Here is a 15,311-nt window from a genome sequence, read left to right as displayed (position 1 = left end):
GTTTCTTGCCAGGTTTCCAGCCCGAAGGCTGGGATCCCCCGCGTTGCAGCCAGGGCCAGAGGTGCCCATGGTGCAGCACAAGCTGTCCTCAGGCCCGTGGCTCGGCGGGCTGCAGAGACAGCACGCACCCCGAACCTCAGACCGGGCGAAGCTCTGCAGAAGTCGGCGGCGCGAAGGTCCGGTCGGCGGTGGGCGGGTGAGAAAAAAAGGCGCAGGGGACAGAAACCTGACGCTTCCGCCCTCTTCTGCGGTCTGCAAGCAGTGATCCGAGGACGGAGCGTCAGCACACCCAGAGCGCGGCACACATGTGGGAGCATAGGGCTAAGACACGCGCGACCGTCGGCGTCGCCCGGCCGAGCGGACAACGGCGGCCCAGGAGGCCCACCTCCAAAGCTCCGGCAGTTCAGGGTCTAGCCTTTGACGGGTGTGCGCGTGCGCGCCTTTGCGTGAGCGTGTGCGCGTGCGCGCGCCCTCCTAGCCGAGGCTCAAAGGCCGCCGAGCCGCGGGTGCGTCGGTGGCGGGCGCGGCCCCGAGTCCGGCTGGAGCGCGCGCTGGGCGCAGTCCCCCGAGCCGGCCGTGTGGTGTGACGCCAGGTTGCGGAGCCGGCCGCCCGCGACATCCCTGTCCCGCACTTCGTCCGAAGTAGCGCACCGGGGCCCCCTGCGAGCCCTCTGCAGAGAAACGCGGGCGCGAGAGAGGTAGTGGCTGGGCGCTCTGGGGACACGGCAGCGCCGGCTGGGTCACTTCAAGTCCGGTGACTGGCTGACGACCTGGCCTCCTGGCACCCACTTCATCTGTGAGCGGGGCGAGTGCCAGCACTTCTCTCACGGGGTTGTTTGTGGCCGGGGCTGGGGGAAGAGCGAGAAGCAGAGAGGATGGCTTCCCGCATCACGGGCCACTGGGAAAAGCGAGCCCTGCGTTCGTTCCGTGGCAGCTTGTGTTGTCGGTGCTTGTGTTCCCGCTTTATCTCCCTATTTGGAGGGTCAGCTTCTGGAAGGCTGTACAGGGGACAGCTTTACTTTCCCAGAGGCCCTTTACGAGATTTGCTCTGTTTTTTTTTGTTTTTTTGTTTTTTTTTTTTTTAAGCTACGCATTGCAAAAACATTTCTTCTTAAGGCTGTATATTCCCTATAATGTATTATTTCCACTAATTACCGTGCTAGAGGAAACGAAGGCAATCAATGGTGTATGTATGAGAAGACTCATCGGGCAAGTATTAAATGGTTGCACAGGGGCAACTCACCAGACACCCAGCACTCTTGCATGAAGAACCATAGGAGCAAAAGTTCAACTCTTTTAGGGATCATGGTTGAGTCTTCAGGTATTTCCGGTTAAATCTTGGGAAAGAATGTATGTTTGCGATTAGGCGGGCCCATTTTACATCTTAGAGGCAAGACTGGTGGATTCCTTAGATGCTGCGTTTTAGGAAGTACAAGCCCATTGTGGTAGGCTGAAAAATGCACCCCACTCCCTAAGATAGCCACATCCTAATGCCTGGAACGTGTGAATGTTAGTTATCTCATTTAGAAAAGAGTTGGCAGCTGTGATTAAAAAACAAAAAGGCTCTTGAGATGGGAGAGGTTATCCTGGATCAGATGCGTGGGCCCTAAATACAATCACAGGTGTCCTTTAAGAGGGAGGCAGAGGGAGATTGGACACAGGAAAAAGAGAAGAAGGCCATGTGAAGACAAAAGCAGAGATTGGAGTGGTGTGGCCACAAGCCAAGGAATGTTGGCAATCAGAAGCTGGAAGGGACAAGGACCAGAATCTTCCTTAGAGCCTCCAGAGGGAGCAAGGTGCCGTGTGGACACCTTGATTTTTGGTTCACTAAAACTAATTTTGGATTTCTGGCCTCGAGAGCTGTGGGAGAATACATTTCTGTTGTTTTAAGCTACGAGGTTTGTGGTAATTTGTTACTGCAGCCACAGGAAACGAATACTTAGCATTGATTCAGAGAACTGATAGATCTCTGAATGCATACAACCTGGAGTTCATTGATACTGGTTTTGTCCTATTTTCCCTCTGTGTAATTCTTGACTTTGTGTTTGATGATACAGAGAATGAGTTAGTGACCTTGAGTAGGGTGGCTCCAGCCTATCTATCCAGGTTTTGCCGGGAACCAAAATCAGTTTGGTGTTGTTTGTCAGGGATAGGAATATAAACCGATAATGTGCCTATCAAGGTCACAAGGTCAACATTAGCCTATCAGTGTCAGTGTTGGCTCCAGAATGTTGAAGTTAATTGCTCGCTCTGGCTCTCCATGCACTGTGAGAATTGGATAAGCTTCATAATCTGTGTGTGGTTATAAGGCGAGCCAAGTGAAAAGAAACAAAAGGAAAAACACTTGGCTGTATATGTTTAGCATTGTGAGCAAATTTGTATTGTACTGGGTTTAGAAATCATAACGTAATAAAAAACCCATGAAGTCAAGACTGATTCAGGAGCCTGGCTCCAATTCCAGCTCTCCCTCTTTAGGCAATTTACTTAACCTTTCTGGAGAGATGAAATGCGATGTAATAACAATAAATATTATGTAATCAATGTATATGTATCAGAAACTGGGCTGAATGCTATACATATTCAATCTTACTTAATATTTGTAACAACCCATAGCAATAGCTTATCTTCAGCATATAGATGAGGAAATTGGGTTTCAGAAAAAAATTAAGAAAACTTGCCCAAAGCTGCAAAATCAGTGGCTGGGCTGGGATTTGGACTCAGGGATGTGTTATTTCCAAGTACATACTGTTAATCACTATTGAGTAGTTCTTACGTGTAGTCAGTGGAAAGGTGCATCATTATGCATCATAGAGTCTTTATTGATGTCATTATGATTTTAATTTCAGACCATCAAATGTCAACACAATCTCTAGATTCTTCTTCCTAGATTCGGTGTTGGAGGTCCTTACTCTGGCCCCAGTAAACCAGTGAGGAGGATTTCTGGGGGTAAGGGCTTTGATAATGTATTTATTTTGGGAAAACCAGCTCAGATCCTACTCTATCAATAAAGATTTCTCTACCCATACTTACAGTGGTGAACTGTCGAGACCTAAAGATTGCTGTAGCTGCAGCCCACAGGTTTGGATACCAAGGACGTTTCATTCGCTCATGATTATCCTAAACAGTTTATAATTTCTTATTTATTTTCTCATTTAACTCAAGTTACCCAGGAGTGCATTTTTAAAGTTTCTGAACATTTGAATTTAATTTTTTTAACATGTTTATTTATATTTGAGAGAGAGACAGACAGAGTGTGAGTGGCGGAGGGACAGAGAGAGATGGAGATGCAGAATCCGAAGCAGGCTCCAAGCTCTGAGCCATCAGCACAGAGCCCGACGCGGGGCTCAAACCCATGAGCTGTGAGATCATGACCTGAGCTGAAGTTGGACGCTCAACCGACTGAGCCACCCAGGCGCCCCTGAATTTATTTTAAGCTGCAAGTCTTAACAGAGCTCCAAATGTGGATTTTTTTTTTCAAAGTATTGCAGATTCAACTGCTGAACCATTGGGTAACACCTTACAAAGCGTGAGTGAGGGGTGGGGATAAGGAGACAGTGATGGAGTGAGGAACAGCCACTGTAACGGTGTGTTTGTTCTCAGGGTCACTACTGTGGTCAGTGGGAACTCCATTCCACGGGAATGTTCCACATGTCTTCTTGAACTACTTGTTTGAAGGATAGAAGTCTGCTTTCTGCCAGTGGTAAAGGTTTGCCCTTAGCGGGGGCGTGGTGGCAGGGTCTGGGGAGCAGAGGAAACAGCATTTCTCCCATGTTTCTAGGTAGAGTTTGAACAGACCAGTGGCCTTCCACTTCAGCTTCTGAGAAGGCTCTGAGGCGGAACATGTACAAGTACGTTCCCATTTTTAACAAGTGTTGAACACCTGCCAGTTTTCAGGCACACTGCCTGGCATTGGAGATAGAATGTTGAATTAGACACGGTTCTTGTCCTTATGGGAATTACGGTCTGTGAGGTATCACATGCCACAGTTTATAGGCAAGGAGGTGAATTGAGTGTGTACGGACCCGAAAGTTGTTCAATGTTTAATCTAATTGGAACATGGAGGGTGAGAGGCAAGATTAGGTTAGTAACCAGGGGTCAGGTCATAGAACACTCTTGTTAAGGAGCTTGGACTCCATTTTGAGGGCAGTAGTGTTTTTGTTGTTGTTGTTTGTTTGTTTAACTTTTTTTAAACATTTATTTATTATTGAGAGACAGAGAGAGAGCACGAGCAGGGGAGGGACAGAGAGAGAGGGAGACACAGAATCTGAAGCAGGCTCCAGGCTCCGGGCTGTCAGCACAGAACCCGACACGGGGCTCGAACCCACAAACCGCAAGATCATGACCTGGGCCAAAGTCGGATGCTCAACCGGCTGAGCCACCCAGGTGCCCCAAGGGCAGTAGTGGTTTTAAGCAGAGTGGCATCGTATTTGTATTTTGGAAAGAAAGAAGCATTGTGGTATAGAGCATAACTAGAGGTAGGAGGGTCTTGCAACAGTGCAGGAGAGGAACAAGTGGCTTACAGTAGCCTTTTGGCAATGGCTAATGGGAAGGTATTTAAGAGGAAATTGTTTATAAGTTAGATGTGTGGAGAGTAAGAGAGTAAGCTGAAGGATGTTCGGTTTCTGGCAGCAGGATAGATTGTAGAAACCATTTCTCGACTTAATAGAAAATGTAAGGTGGAATAGATTTAGGGTGATTTGAATTTGGGCTTCTCTCATGGTTATGATGATCACCTGGGTGTTGAAGAATGGATGGGCTCTAGCAGTAGGAGGGCTTCAAATGAGAAAGAAAGGGAGCCAGGACAGAGTTATGCTGACCATTGATATTTAGGAGATGGGCAGAGGAAGAGGATGCTGCCAAGAAGCGACATGGGTTCTAAGAAGGTTCTATCAGAGCTTCTGACAAGTAGGACATTGGTGATCTTTGCAAGCAGTTTCTGTGGAGTGGTGGCAGCCAAATTTCATTAAGTTGAATGGTTCATGGGAGTTGATGAAGTAAGGTTGGCCGGTATAGACATTGCTTCCAGGACGTTTGTCCTCATATCAGTTCCTTAGAGCTGTTGTGTCCTGAAGTTTTGTGTCAGTTTCTTGGAGCACAACAAACCAGATGGCTTCAAACAACAGAAATGTGTTCTCACAGCTCTGGAGGATGCAAGTCTGAGATCAAGGTGTCCATAGACCTGGGCTCCATCTGAGATTCTGAATAGAATCCTATCCTGCCTCTTCCTGGTTTCTGGCAGTGGCTGTCATTTCTTGGTGTTCCCTTGCTGGTAGATATGTCACTTCAGTCTTCCTGTCCATCATCACATGGCATTCTCTTTGTGTTTCTGACTTGATATGGCATTTCCCCTCTTATAAGGATACCAGTTCTGTTGGGTTAGGATCCACCTAATGACATCATCTTAACTTGATTACATCTGCAAAGACCCTATGTCCACATAAGGCCATGCTCTCAGATACCAGCCATAGGCCACCAACATATCTTTTTGAAGGACATAGTTCAATCCATAGCAGTCTTTAAAGGGGAGGCTGGAAAGAGCATGCTTAAAGTAAAAGTACAGACTAGAGAATACTAGAAAGTGAACTGAAGGCAAATTTCCCTACATAACAATGGCCAGTCCTCACCAGAAAGGTAGAATTTCAGTTCAGAGTTTACCAGCCCATTCGTCTGTCTTCATTCTCCTTCATTATTCGCATCAGGTCTCACAACCCAGGTGACCCCCATTGCCCTTAAGTGGTTTCACCTTCTCTTGGTCAGATCTTTCTCCAAGTTTCACTTCTAAAGAGTTGACATGGACCACTTTGTGTCCTAAGACTGACAGTTAGGTTCGTCCAGTGCAAGTATACTGCTGGTTTTCCCTGTATGGCGAGCATGCTGTGTTCCTACTTTTTTGTGGTCAAACACATAGACACTAAACCTTGAGCCTCATGAGTTTTAAATAAGTGTGAGAGCATCCTAAGAAAGCTAGCATTTTTGTTGTTTTCCATGCACAGTTTCAGATTGGAAATTGCCTTGCGTCTTGCTGTGACTTGGAAGTGAACGCTTCTGTACAGGGAGGTCACTGCAAAAGTGAAGGGACGGTAGAGTGTTTTCTGGCCCACCCTCTCTGATTCCCTTGTGGCACCCTCTTCTGGTTCTCCCACCCTCCCCAGTTTTCTTCACTTTCATGGTTGGCAAAGAAAGTACATTTGTAAGTAATTTTTTGAGATGCCAGGAGCTGTGATGGTAACCAGGGCACCAAAGATGAGTAAGCCAAGCTTTGTCTTAGGGAGGACAATGTGATCAGTCCTTAGGATATCCTACAGTTACCCACCAGGTACCTTGGAGAAGAGATGGTGACAATGCCTGGGGACCCAGAGGCTGGAGGTGCAAGCTCCCTATTCTTTGTGTCAGGGGATTCTCTTAAAATGCCTCTGATTCAGAAAATGAGCACCTTGATTGGTACTAAGCTCCTTGGCTGCTAAAGCATCAGAGACACCTGACCCCTTGACATTGTTAGGGGTTGAATTATGTCCTTCCCCCCCCCCCCCCCCCATTTGTATAATGAAGTCCCAATCCCTAGTACCTCAGAATGTGTCTATAATTGGAAATAGGGCCTTTCAAGAGGTAATTAAGTTAAAATGAGGCCTTCAGAGTGGGCCTTACTCCACTGTGACTGGTATCCTTTGTCAGAAGAGATTAGAATCCACAGAGAGCCACCAGCATGTGTGTCCACAGAGGGAAGACCACGTGAGAACACAGCAAGAAGGTGGCCGTCTGCAAGGCAAGGAGAGAGGTCTCAGGAGAAACCACCTTGGACTCCTAGCCTCCAGGACTGTGAGAAAATAAGATTTATATCATGTAGTCATGTAGTCTGTGGCATTTTGTTGGGGCGGTCCTACCGAACTAATATGAGAATGGGCATTAAGTCTCCCGGTGGACAGTCTAGGAGGGCGGCCCTGCCTCGCAGTCAGTTTCTCTCCACTGTAACCCATCACGTGGTCGTGGCATCCTATTGAGAGCTGATAAGGGGCTCGAAGCTGGGTGTGGTGTGGAGGAGCATATGGGGTCGAGCCGCTTTATCTCTCCCTCAGTGTGTTCAAGAGGTTGCCTTCCGCCACCTGGGCTTACATTACACTTCGTCTGGTTACAGGATTTGCTATAAGTGATGTTCCACTTGAAAAATACAGACTTAGGGGATGGAAGCTAACTGTTTCAAAGTGCTGGTTTCCAAGTGCAATGAACTCATGAGATGTTCCCCTTCAGGTTCATCCAGGGAAGCAAACCTTCCACATTTGAGACGAGGATAGTGACTCAGAAGCAAGCTGTCATGGCACATGAAGGGCTGACATCACTTCATCAACCGATACTCTGATAAATGTGGTGGTAGGAAGAGATTAAAACCATATATTCACGTGTATGTAATTCCCCTGGGAATGATGAGGCACAGGAAGGGAAGGACGAAGAATAAACCACTTTGTGTGTGTGAAAGAGCCGCATATTTGTTCTGTCCATCAGTGGTAGACGGCCTCACAGAGGAATCCATCCTTTGTTTGCTCTCGCCTTCTCGTGAGCCATACAAGATACTTATCAATAAGATACTTATCAATAAGCCATACAAGATACTTATCAATACAATGTGCTTATTTGTTCATTAACTGAGCAAACTCATACTGCACTCCTTCTTGCTAGATCCAAACACAAAGCATGAGACAGTCTCAGCCCTGGGGGAAGTCAGTGTCTGGCCTGGTGATCAGACACGTGTACTGAGGAATCATAACCAGCTGGCAGTGCTGACATAGAGGTAGGGGCAGAGTGGAGAGGGCCACAGCGAACAGCGGGAAGATCAGGGAAGGCTGCAGAGAAGAGGGGACATCCGAGCGAGGGTTTGCCAAGGGAGGGCAGTATTAGGTGGTCTGTACCTGTGGAGGAGTCAGGTGTGAAGGGGCTCCGTGTGCTGAGGACGGTTCAGTGTCTTGATCCTCACGTGAAGGGATGGAGGGACAGGACAGAAGACCAGATAAGGGGCCAGTTGGTGAAGGGTCGGATGTATTCTGTTAAAGACTCTGTTCTTGATCCCGTAGGCCATGGGGAGCCAGAGAATTTTGACTTGAGAGGCGGAATATGCAAACATGATGGCCAGACCTAATTTAACAGTAGAAACCTGACCACTATCTGCAGCAACTAGCCCAGGAAGCCAGCCCAATATCTACAAGTCATACTTGTAGGAAGGCAGACCAGTAACAGCCCTGGAAGCCAAACAGGAACTACTGTATCAGTTGGCCCCCGGATGACCAGGCTTTGATTCATAACTGAGAGCTGCAATTTTTGTGTCCGCTTCCACTTTAGGACCAACTGGGGAAAAGCCAAATGTGCACGCCTAACAATTGCATAGGATGCCTACTTTTTGGAAGCCCGCCTACACATCCCCATGTCAACAGCCTTGAGTTGGGGCACACCTAGAGCCATCCCTCTCCTCCACTGTGAAAATTTATCACTTTTCTGCCTGCTTTTCAGCCCTGCCAAAGTGCGAGTGATGGTGGGTGTCTGCCTTGCTAGATAGAGCAAGCTCAGAAGAAATGGACTTTGCCTGTTCTCATTTGGTTGGTCTTCATTTATTTCCACAGAATCCAGGGAAGACAACTGAGACAGTATACGGGGAATTAACTAGAAGTTGAAGAGACAGTTGGCTCCTGTAGTTACCTTGGCCATGGGCAGGTCACTTCTGCTGAACTAGTGACTGTCTCTTGCTTTTTTTTTTTCCCCCATTTTGCTTTTCCTGGCTGGTCCAGAGAAGGGATCAGGGCCCATGACTTGAGGATCAAAGACAGGACCCAAGTACCCTCCTCTCCAGGAGATAAGTATTCTCATCAGTGATGCTATAGGTCAGGGCTAAGGAGAGAGACTTCCAGGCTAGCCTTATGTGAAGCTATGGCTTGGGGACCATTTGCTCATACACTTGAGCAATGATGTCTGATCTTGAATTCCAAGTTGCTCCCTGCTCTGTTCTAATTTAGTACTAAGACTTTAGCAAAGTCTATACTACAAGGTAACCTGCTATCACCTGTTTTTTGTGGAGTGGGGGGAGGTGCCTGTTCCACTTTAGGAGGTGATAACAGCTGTCCAGCATGAAGGAGAAGCCCCTCAGCACTTGGCCATCCCATAGCCCAGAGGACTCAGGATATACTTATGATTTGCTCATTCTCTTTCTTCTGTTATTTTAGTCATGTAATCTTATGAACAGCAGAAAACCTCAGTGTTCTTATAATCATTGATTTTGGCTATTACAGCAATCATTTTTTAAAAAAAAAATTGAGGCAGGGGAGCAGAGAAGGGCAGAGGGAGAGAGAAAGAATCTCAAGTAGGCTCCATGCCCAATGTGGAACCCTGACATGGGGCCTGATTCCATGACCCTGGGATCATGACCTGAGCCGAAATCAGGAGTCAGATGCTCAACCCACTGAGCCACCCAGGCGCCCCATATTTCAGTAATCATTTTTGTTTATATCAATTCACGTAAAGTGTGAGGTGGTGTTTTTTTTTTTTTTGCATATTAGAAATTCTCATTATCTGAACAGCTTAATGAGTATGCCCATACATTTTTACCTATATGTTATATTTCCATAGTGAAATGTAAGTTGGATGCGTTAATGTGTTTATTTCAAGATTTTGGGTCTTTTTGTGGGTAGTGCCCTAGAAATATCACAGCTTGGAGGATCATGAGTTGAGCAGCCACGATTTCATGTTTGTATGTGTTACGTATGCTCATGAGCATTATCTAGTCATGTGATTGGAGGTGGGAGCTGGCTTGGAAAAGAACAAAAGGTTTGCGGAGTCCACGTTGTCTGCTGGTGAGTGGCATGGGGCTGCTGGAAGTGGCCTGGGAAAGCTTTCCTTGCGCCCGTCGTGGGGCTCTCCACTGAAGCTGTCCTGTAGATCACTCTATGATCGTGTCTAAAACAACGGATCAGGGGCGCCTGGGTGGCGCAGTCGGTTAAGTGTCCGACTTCAGCCAGGTCACGATCTCGCGGTCCGGGAGTTCGAGCCCCGCGTCAGGCTCTGGGCTGATGGCTCAGAGCCTGGAGCCTGTTTCCGATTCTGTGTCTCCCTCTCTCTCTGCCCCTCCCCCATTCATGCTCTGTCTCTCTCTGTCCCAAAAAAAATAAACGTTGAAAAAAAAATTAAAAAAAAAAATAAAACAACGGATCACATATAAGAGGTGCTCAAAATACGTGGTGATTGAACGAGAGCGTATAGCTTCCCTGTGGTCTGCTCTGGTTTCTTCCTTAGGAAACCGGGTAATTCCAGAGCCTCCCAAATAGTATGTTATAAGATATGTAATATAGGATACATACCTATGGGAATATCATAATGGAAAAGCATAATACAGAGAAAAATCAAAAGAAGTTACGGAAGTGATGTGTTTTGTAAGCTTTCTGTGTGTACTTAAGCATCTTGCATCCTGTAAAAATGTCACAAAATATCAGTGTAGAATTTCAGATTCACACATATTTAATTAAAAAGTAGTTCACTTGCACTTACAACTTTGCCTGAAATGTAATTTAGAATTACTCTGCTGAATACCAGGACAGCCTAACTTAGAAAAACGTGATAGTATATTTGTTCAACAGAGAAATTTTATTTTTTTTCAGCATTTCTTTGAACTGTCCTTTCATATTATATAGTGTTTAACCTTATTCAGGAGAATGGACTGTTTCTTTTAAGGTCAGCTCACTCACGAATTCCTGTGGGATACTTATTATATATGCCCTATGAATAGTTTTATGTATGTATGTATGTATGTATGTATGTTTTTGAGAGAGAGTGAAAGAGAGAGAATCTTAAGCAGGCTCCATGCTCACTACAGAGCCTGATTCAGGGCTTGATCTCATGACTGGGAGACCATGACCTGAACCGAAATCAAGAGTTGGATGCTTAACCAACTGAGCCACCCAGGTGCCCCTGGTTTTCACATTTAAAGAAACATTTAATCTAACTGAAGTCTCAACAGTGTTTCTGCTCATGTAAAGTAAGTGCTTTGTTTTTTAAGGATCTCAGGTGCTCAGAATGGAGTCATTCATTGATCATATTCCTTATTAGTAATACGAAATCATTGGCCCAGAAAGGCTACATCTTTGTTCTTTCATTTTACCTTAGCGATTTTTCTCTGCCTGCCTGCCGGCATTTCCATACTCCTCACTCCCTCATGTATTTAATGCTTTCCCCCGCCCTAGTCGTCCCTCTTTTGAATGTATTTCCTTGAAAAGCATATAATACTTATTTTGTATAAGTTTTACAATTTTATGTAAAGGATATTGTGCTACAAATCTCATTTGGCTAACTGATAAACTATTAGGTTTTCAGGACCTATTCATGTTACTTTAAATATTTTTTTTTCAACATTTATTTATTTTTGGGACAGAGAGAGACAGAGCACGAACAGGGGAGGGGCAGAGAGAGAGGGAGACACAGAATCGGAAACAGGCTCCAGGCTCCGAGCCATCAGCCCAGATGCCCGACGCGGGGCTCGAACTCACGGACCACGAGATCGTGACCTGGCTGAAGTCGGACGCTTAACCGACTGCGCCACCCAGGCGCCCCATTCATGTTACTTTACATAACATGCTTCTGACTGGTGCATATTACTTTATTGCATTCACATGCCATAGCTTATTTTTTTCCTCTACTCACACTTAGGTTATTCCCAACTGTTCCTGCCTCTATGAACTTGTACGTCTTGTATGTGTCTTCTTATGAATTTGCCCTGTAGTGTGTGTGTGTGTGTGTGTGTGTGTGTGTGTGTGTGTGTGTGTTTGGTATATTGATCCTAGAGTAGATGGCAGAGGTTTGGGCTTATGCATTTAGTTTCAGTAAGCAGTGCTGGATTGTTTTCAGGAATGTTTGTACCAGTGCAATTTCTAATATGGTAAATATCAGTAGATATATGCCACATAGATGAAAACTCCTTGGGTTCTTTGCTATTTTTTGAGTCTGAAGGGTTCCTGAGACTCTAAAGTTTGAGAGCCGATGACTTACTCTATGACGCTATTGGCAGAAATCATCAGTTATCAAATCTACATTAGGTTCACATTGTTTCCAGTGAGGCATGGTCTTATCTTCATGTGTTCACCTGTTAGTAAGGCACATTACATACCTTTTTTTCACCATTCGGAGGAAAAGCGAATTAGCTCTGAAGCTTGGAAAGTCTCTCTTATCCTTCTTCTAGGCTGAGTTGAAGCCTGGGAGGTACTTCAGAGGGCAAGGAAAGCACACTTGGTGAGCGTGGAAGGACGGGGAATGTGGGCAGCCCCATCTCAGAAGCGCAGTGCGGAGGGCGGTGCTGAGCCCTCAACTGTCAGAACTCCCAGAGGCAAGCTGGGAAGGTTTCAGCTCACTCCAGGCCAAGCCCAGCGGCCACTGTCCCTGATTAGAGCTGTTTGGGCTGAGGGAAGACATTCAGGATATTAACCCTAAAAAGGTCAGTTTTCCAGTCAAAAGTGGAGTCCGTAGCCTGACTGGTGAGTAACTAGGAAGTCCTTTGTTTCAGTGTGTTGTCCGTTTAAGCAGCAGCTGGACAACTGTTCCAGTAACTGAACTTGGGTCCATTCTCAGATGTCCCAGGCTCACCCAGGGAGTCCGTCCATCTCTTTCATCGCAGATTCTTGCCCTTGAAATCTTGTAGGACACGTGTGAGAGGCTGGGATCAGTGTCCTCGACCCTAAGTGGCCAGAGAAAGATAAAGGGAGATGACAGATTCCTATGGAATTTACCTACTGCTTAAAAATATCCCAGTAATTTGGACCGTCACTGTTTGGTGGATGCCACTGCAGTCAGTCTGTGTGATGTGTGTCTGTGCACGTGTATAAAATTCAACAAACACACAGACTGTCACCACAACCTCTAACATTTTATTTTTTATGTTTTTAATTTTTTATTTAATTTCTTTTTTTTTTTTAGAAATAAATAATTGAGGGGCGCCTCGGTGGTGCAGTCGGTTAAGCGTCCGACTTCAGCCAGGTCACGATCTCGCGGTCCGTGAGTTCGAGCCCCGCGTCGGGCTCTGGGCTGATGGCTCGGAGCCTGGAGCCTGTTTCCGATTCTGTGTCTCCCTCTCTCTCTGTCCCTCCCCTGTTCATGCTCTGTCTCTCTCTGTCCCAAAAATAAATAAACGTTGAAAAAAATTTTTTTTAAAAGAAATAAATAATTGAACATAAAACAAAGCAAAAATCACCTTTAACCATTGCCTCTAGGCTCAGCCCTCCTGTTTTCCTCCCTTGGCCCCTGCTGCAGGTAATTACTATTCTGAATATGTTATGTGTGGTTTTAGTCATTTAAAGGTACATTTACAGGGGCATCTGGATGGCTCATTTGGTTAAGCGTCCAACTCAATTTCAGCTCAGGTCATGAGCTCACGGGATTGAGCCCCATGTCAGACTGTGTGCACCAACAGTGAAGAGCCTGCTTGGGATTCTCTCTCTCTCTCTCTCTCTCTCTCTCAATAAATAAACATTTTGAAAAATAAAAACACATTTACATACATGCATTTACAAATATATATTTACAAAGCATAGATCCATAAGCAAGACACAATATTGTAGTTATATTTCTTAAAAGTTTACATAAATGATTTAGTAGAGTAATGTATATATCATTTTCACATCATTCTTAGATTTTTGAGCTCTACCTAGTATATCAATCATCTATCATCTATTGGTAGCACTCTTTTAAATGTCTCCACAGGGGCGCCTGGGTGGCGCAGTCGGTTAAGCGTCCGACTTCAGCCAGGTCACGATCTCGCGGTCCGGGAGTTCGAGCCCCGCGTCAGGCTCTGGGCTGATGGCTCAGAGCCTGGAGCCTGTTTCCGATTCTGTGTCTCCCTCTCTCTCTGCCCCTCCCCCATTCATGCTCTGTCTCTCTCTGTCCCAAAAATAAATAAACGTTGAAAAAAAAAAATTAAAAAAAAAATTAAAAAAAAAATAAATGTCTCCACAATATTTCATCATATGATTAAGATGGGTTTTACTTAACTCTTTATTCATAAGCATTGAGATGTTTCCGTATTTTTTTCACTGTTACAAATGGTGCTGAAATACACATCCTTGTTCACATCTTCTTGTATACACATATGAGTTATTTTTTAAAAGTTATATTTAGAAATGGGAATACATGAAAACATTTCCATGGTTTCAGTCATCCGTGGTCGACCACAGTCCAGAAGCAGAGGACCCTCCTCTGACGCACGGTCAGAAGGTCACTGGTAGCCTGACATTAGGTCATGATGCCCACATCATTCATCTTGCTTTGTCTCATCATGTGGGCATTTTAACATCTCACATCATCACAAGAAGAAGGTCAGTACAGTACTCAGATATTTTGAGAGAGAGAGAGAGAGGGAGACCACACCCACATAACTTGTGTTACAGTATGTTGGTCTAATTGGTCTATTTTGTCATGATTGCTGTTAGCTCTTACCCTGCCTCACTTACAAATTAAACTTCTGTAGGTGTGTATGCATAGCAAATAACATCGTGGTTATAAGACTTGGTACTCTCTGTGGTTTCAAGCATCCACTGGGGGTCTTGGAACCCATCGCCCATGGATGTGGGGCGACTACTGTACTGGATTGTGGGACACCTGCGGTCTTCACTTACTCTCTAAAATGCTTTTATTAATTTACACTCCCACCTGTCCCCTCCGGGTTTCTAATGCCCCATGCCCTTACCCACCCTTGTCATGCTCTTTGGTTTTTAGCTTTAGCCTGATTGAATTTGAGCTATCTTCATATATTTATTTTGCTTTTATCTTTCTCTAAATTAATTTCCAATTCATACATTTTCCTTATGTTTTTATTTATTTTTTTATTGATTTGTGGGAATCATTTAAAACATCTGGGTAGAAAACCTGTGTCAGTTATATGCATTAAAATATACTCTAGTGGTATGTGGTTTGTTTTTAAAATTTTTTAATGTTTTATTTTTTCTTTTTTAAAATATATATATTTTTTATTATTTTTAAATGTTTATTTATTCTGAGCCCAAGGTGGGGCTTAATCCTATGAACCTGGAGATCTTGACCTGAGCTGAAATCAAAAGTCAGACGTTTAACCAACAAAGCCACCCAGGTGCCTGTTTTACTATTTTAATGCACAAAAGATTCTTTGTTTTCATGATGTCAGATTAATTAGTATTTTCCTTTATGGTCTGTGCTTTTGAACGTTTTTGAAGTAATCTTTCCCATACCCTGATCTCCTACAGATTTCATTCTTTCTTTTAAATATTTGAAATTTTGCTTTTCATACTTAGACAATTTAGCCTATCTGAAATGTATTTTTG

General features: G+C 44.9%; 1 protein-coding gene across 6 annotated transcripts in view; it reads left to right on the top strand.

Annotated features, from left to right (window-relative positions):
- The first annotated feature begins 565 nt into the window (after window positions 1–565).
- The window catches only part of LOC125175992 (phospholipid-transporting ATPase IB-like), a 212,694-nt gene continuing 197,948 nt past the window's right edge, over window positions 566–15,311 (top strand). For 4 of the 6 annotated variants that reach the window (XM_047876721.1, XM_047876739.1, XM_047876699.1 and 1 more), the window contains exon 1: window positions 12,370–12,457. The gene's annotated coding sequence lies outside the window, so the exon portion shown is untranslated. Of the gene's footprint in view, window positions 699–12,369; window positions 12,498–15,311 lie in introns of those variants that run through there. The other 2 variants (XM_047876704.1, XM_047876713.1) reach the window with 2 other exon arrangements.

Source organism: Prionailurus viverrinus, chromosome A1, assembly GCF_022837055.1.
Source record: "Prionailurus viverrinus isolate Anna chromosome A1, UM_Priviv_1.0, whole genome shotgun sequence".
In the NCBI taxonomy this organism is placed as follows: domain Eukaryota; kingdom Metazoa; phylum Chordata; class Mammalia; order Carnivora; family Felidae; genus Prionailurus; species Prionailurus viverrinus.
The sequence above is the reverse complement of the archived record's forward strand: the minus strand, read 5'-3'. Positions and strand labels throughout refer to the sequence as shown.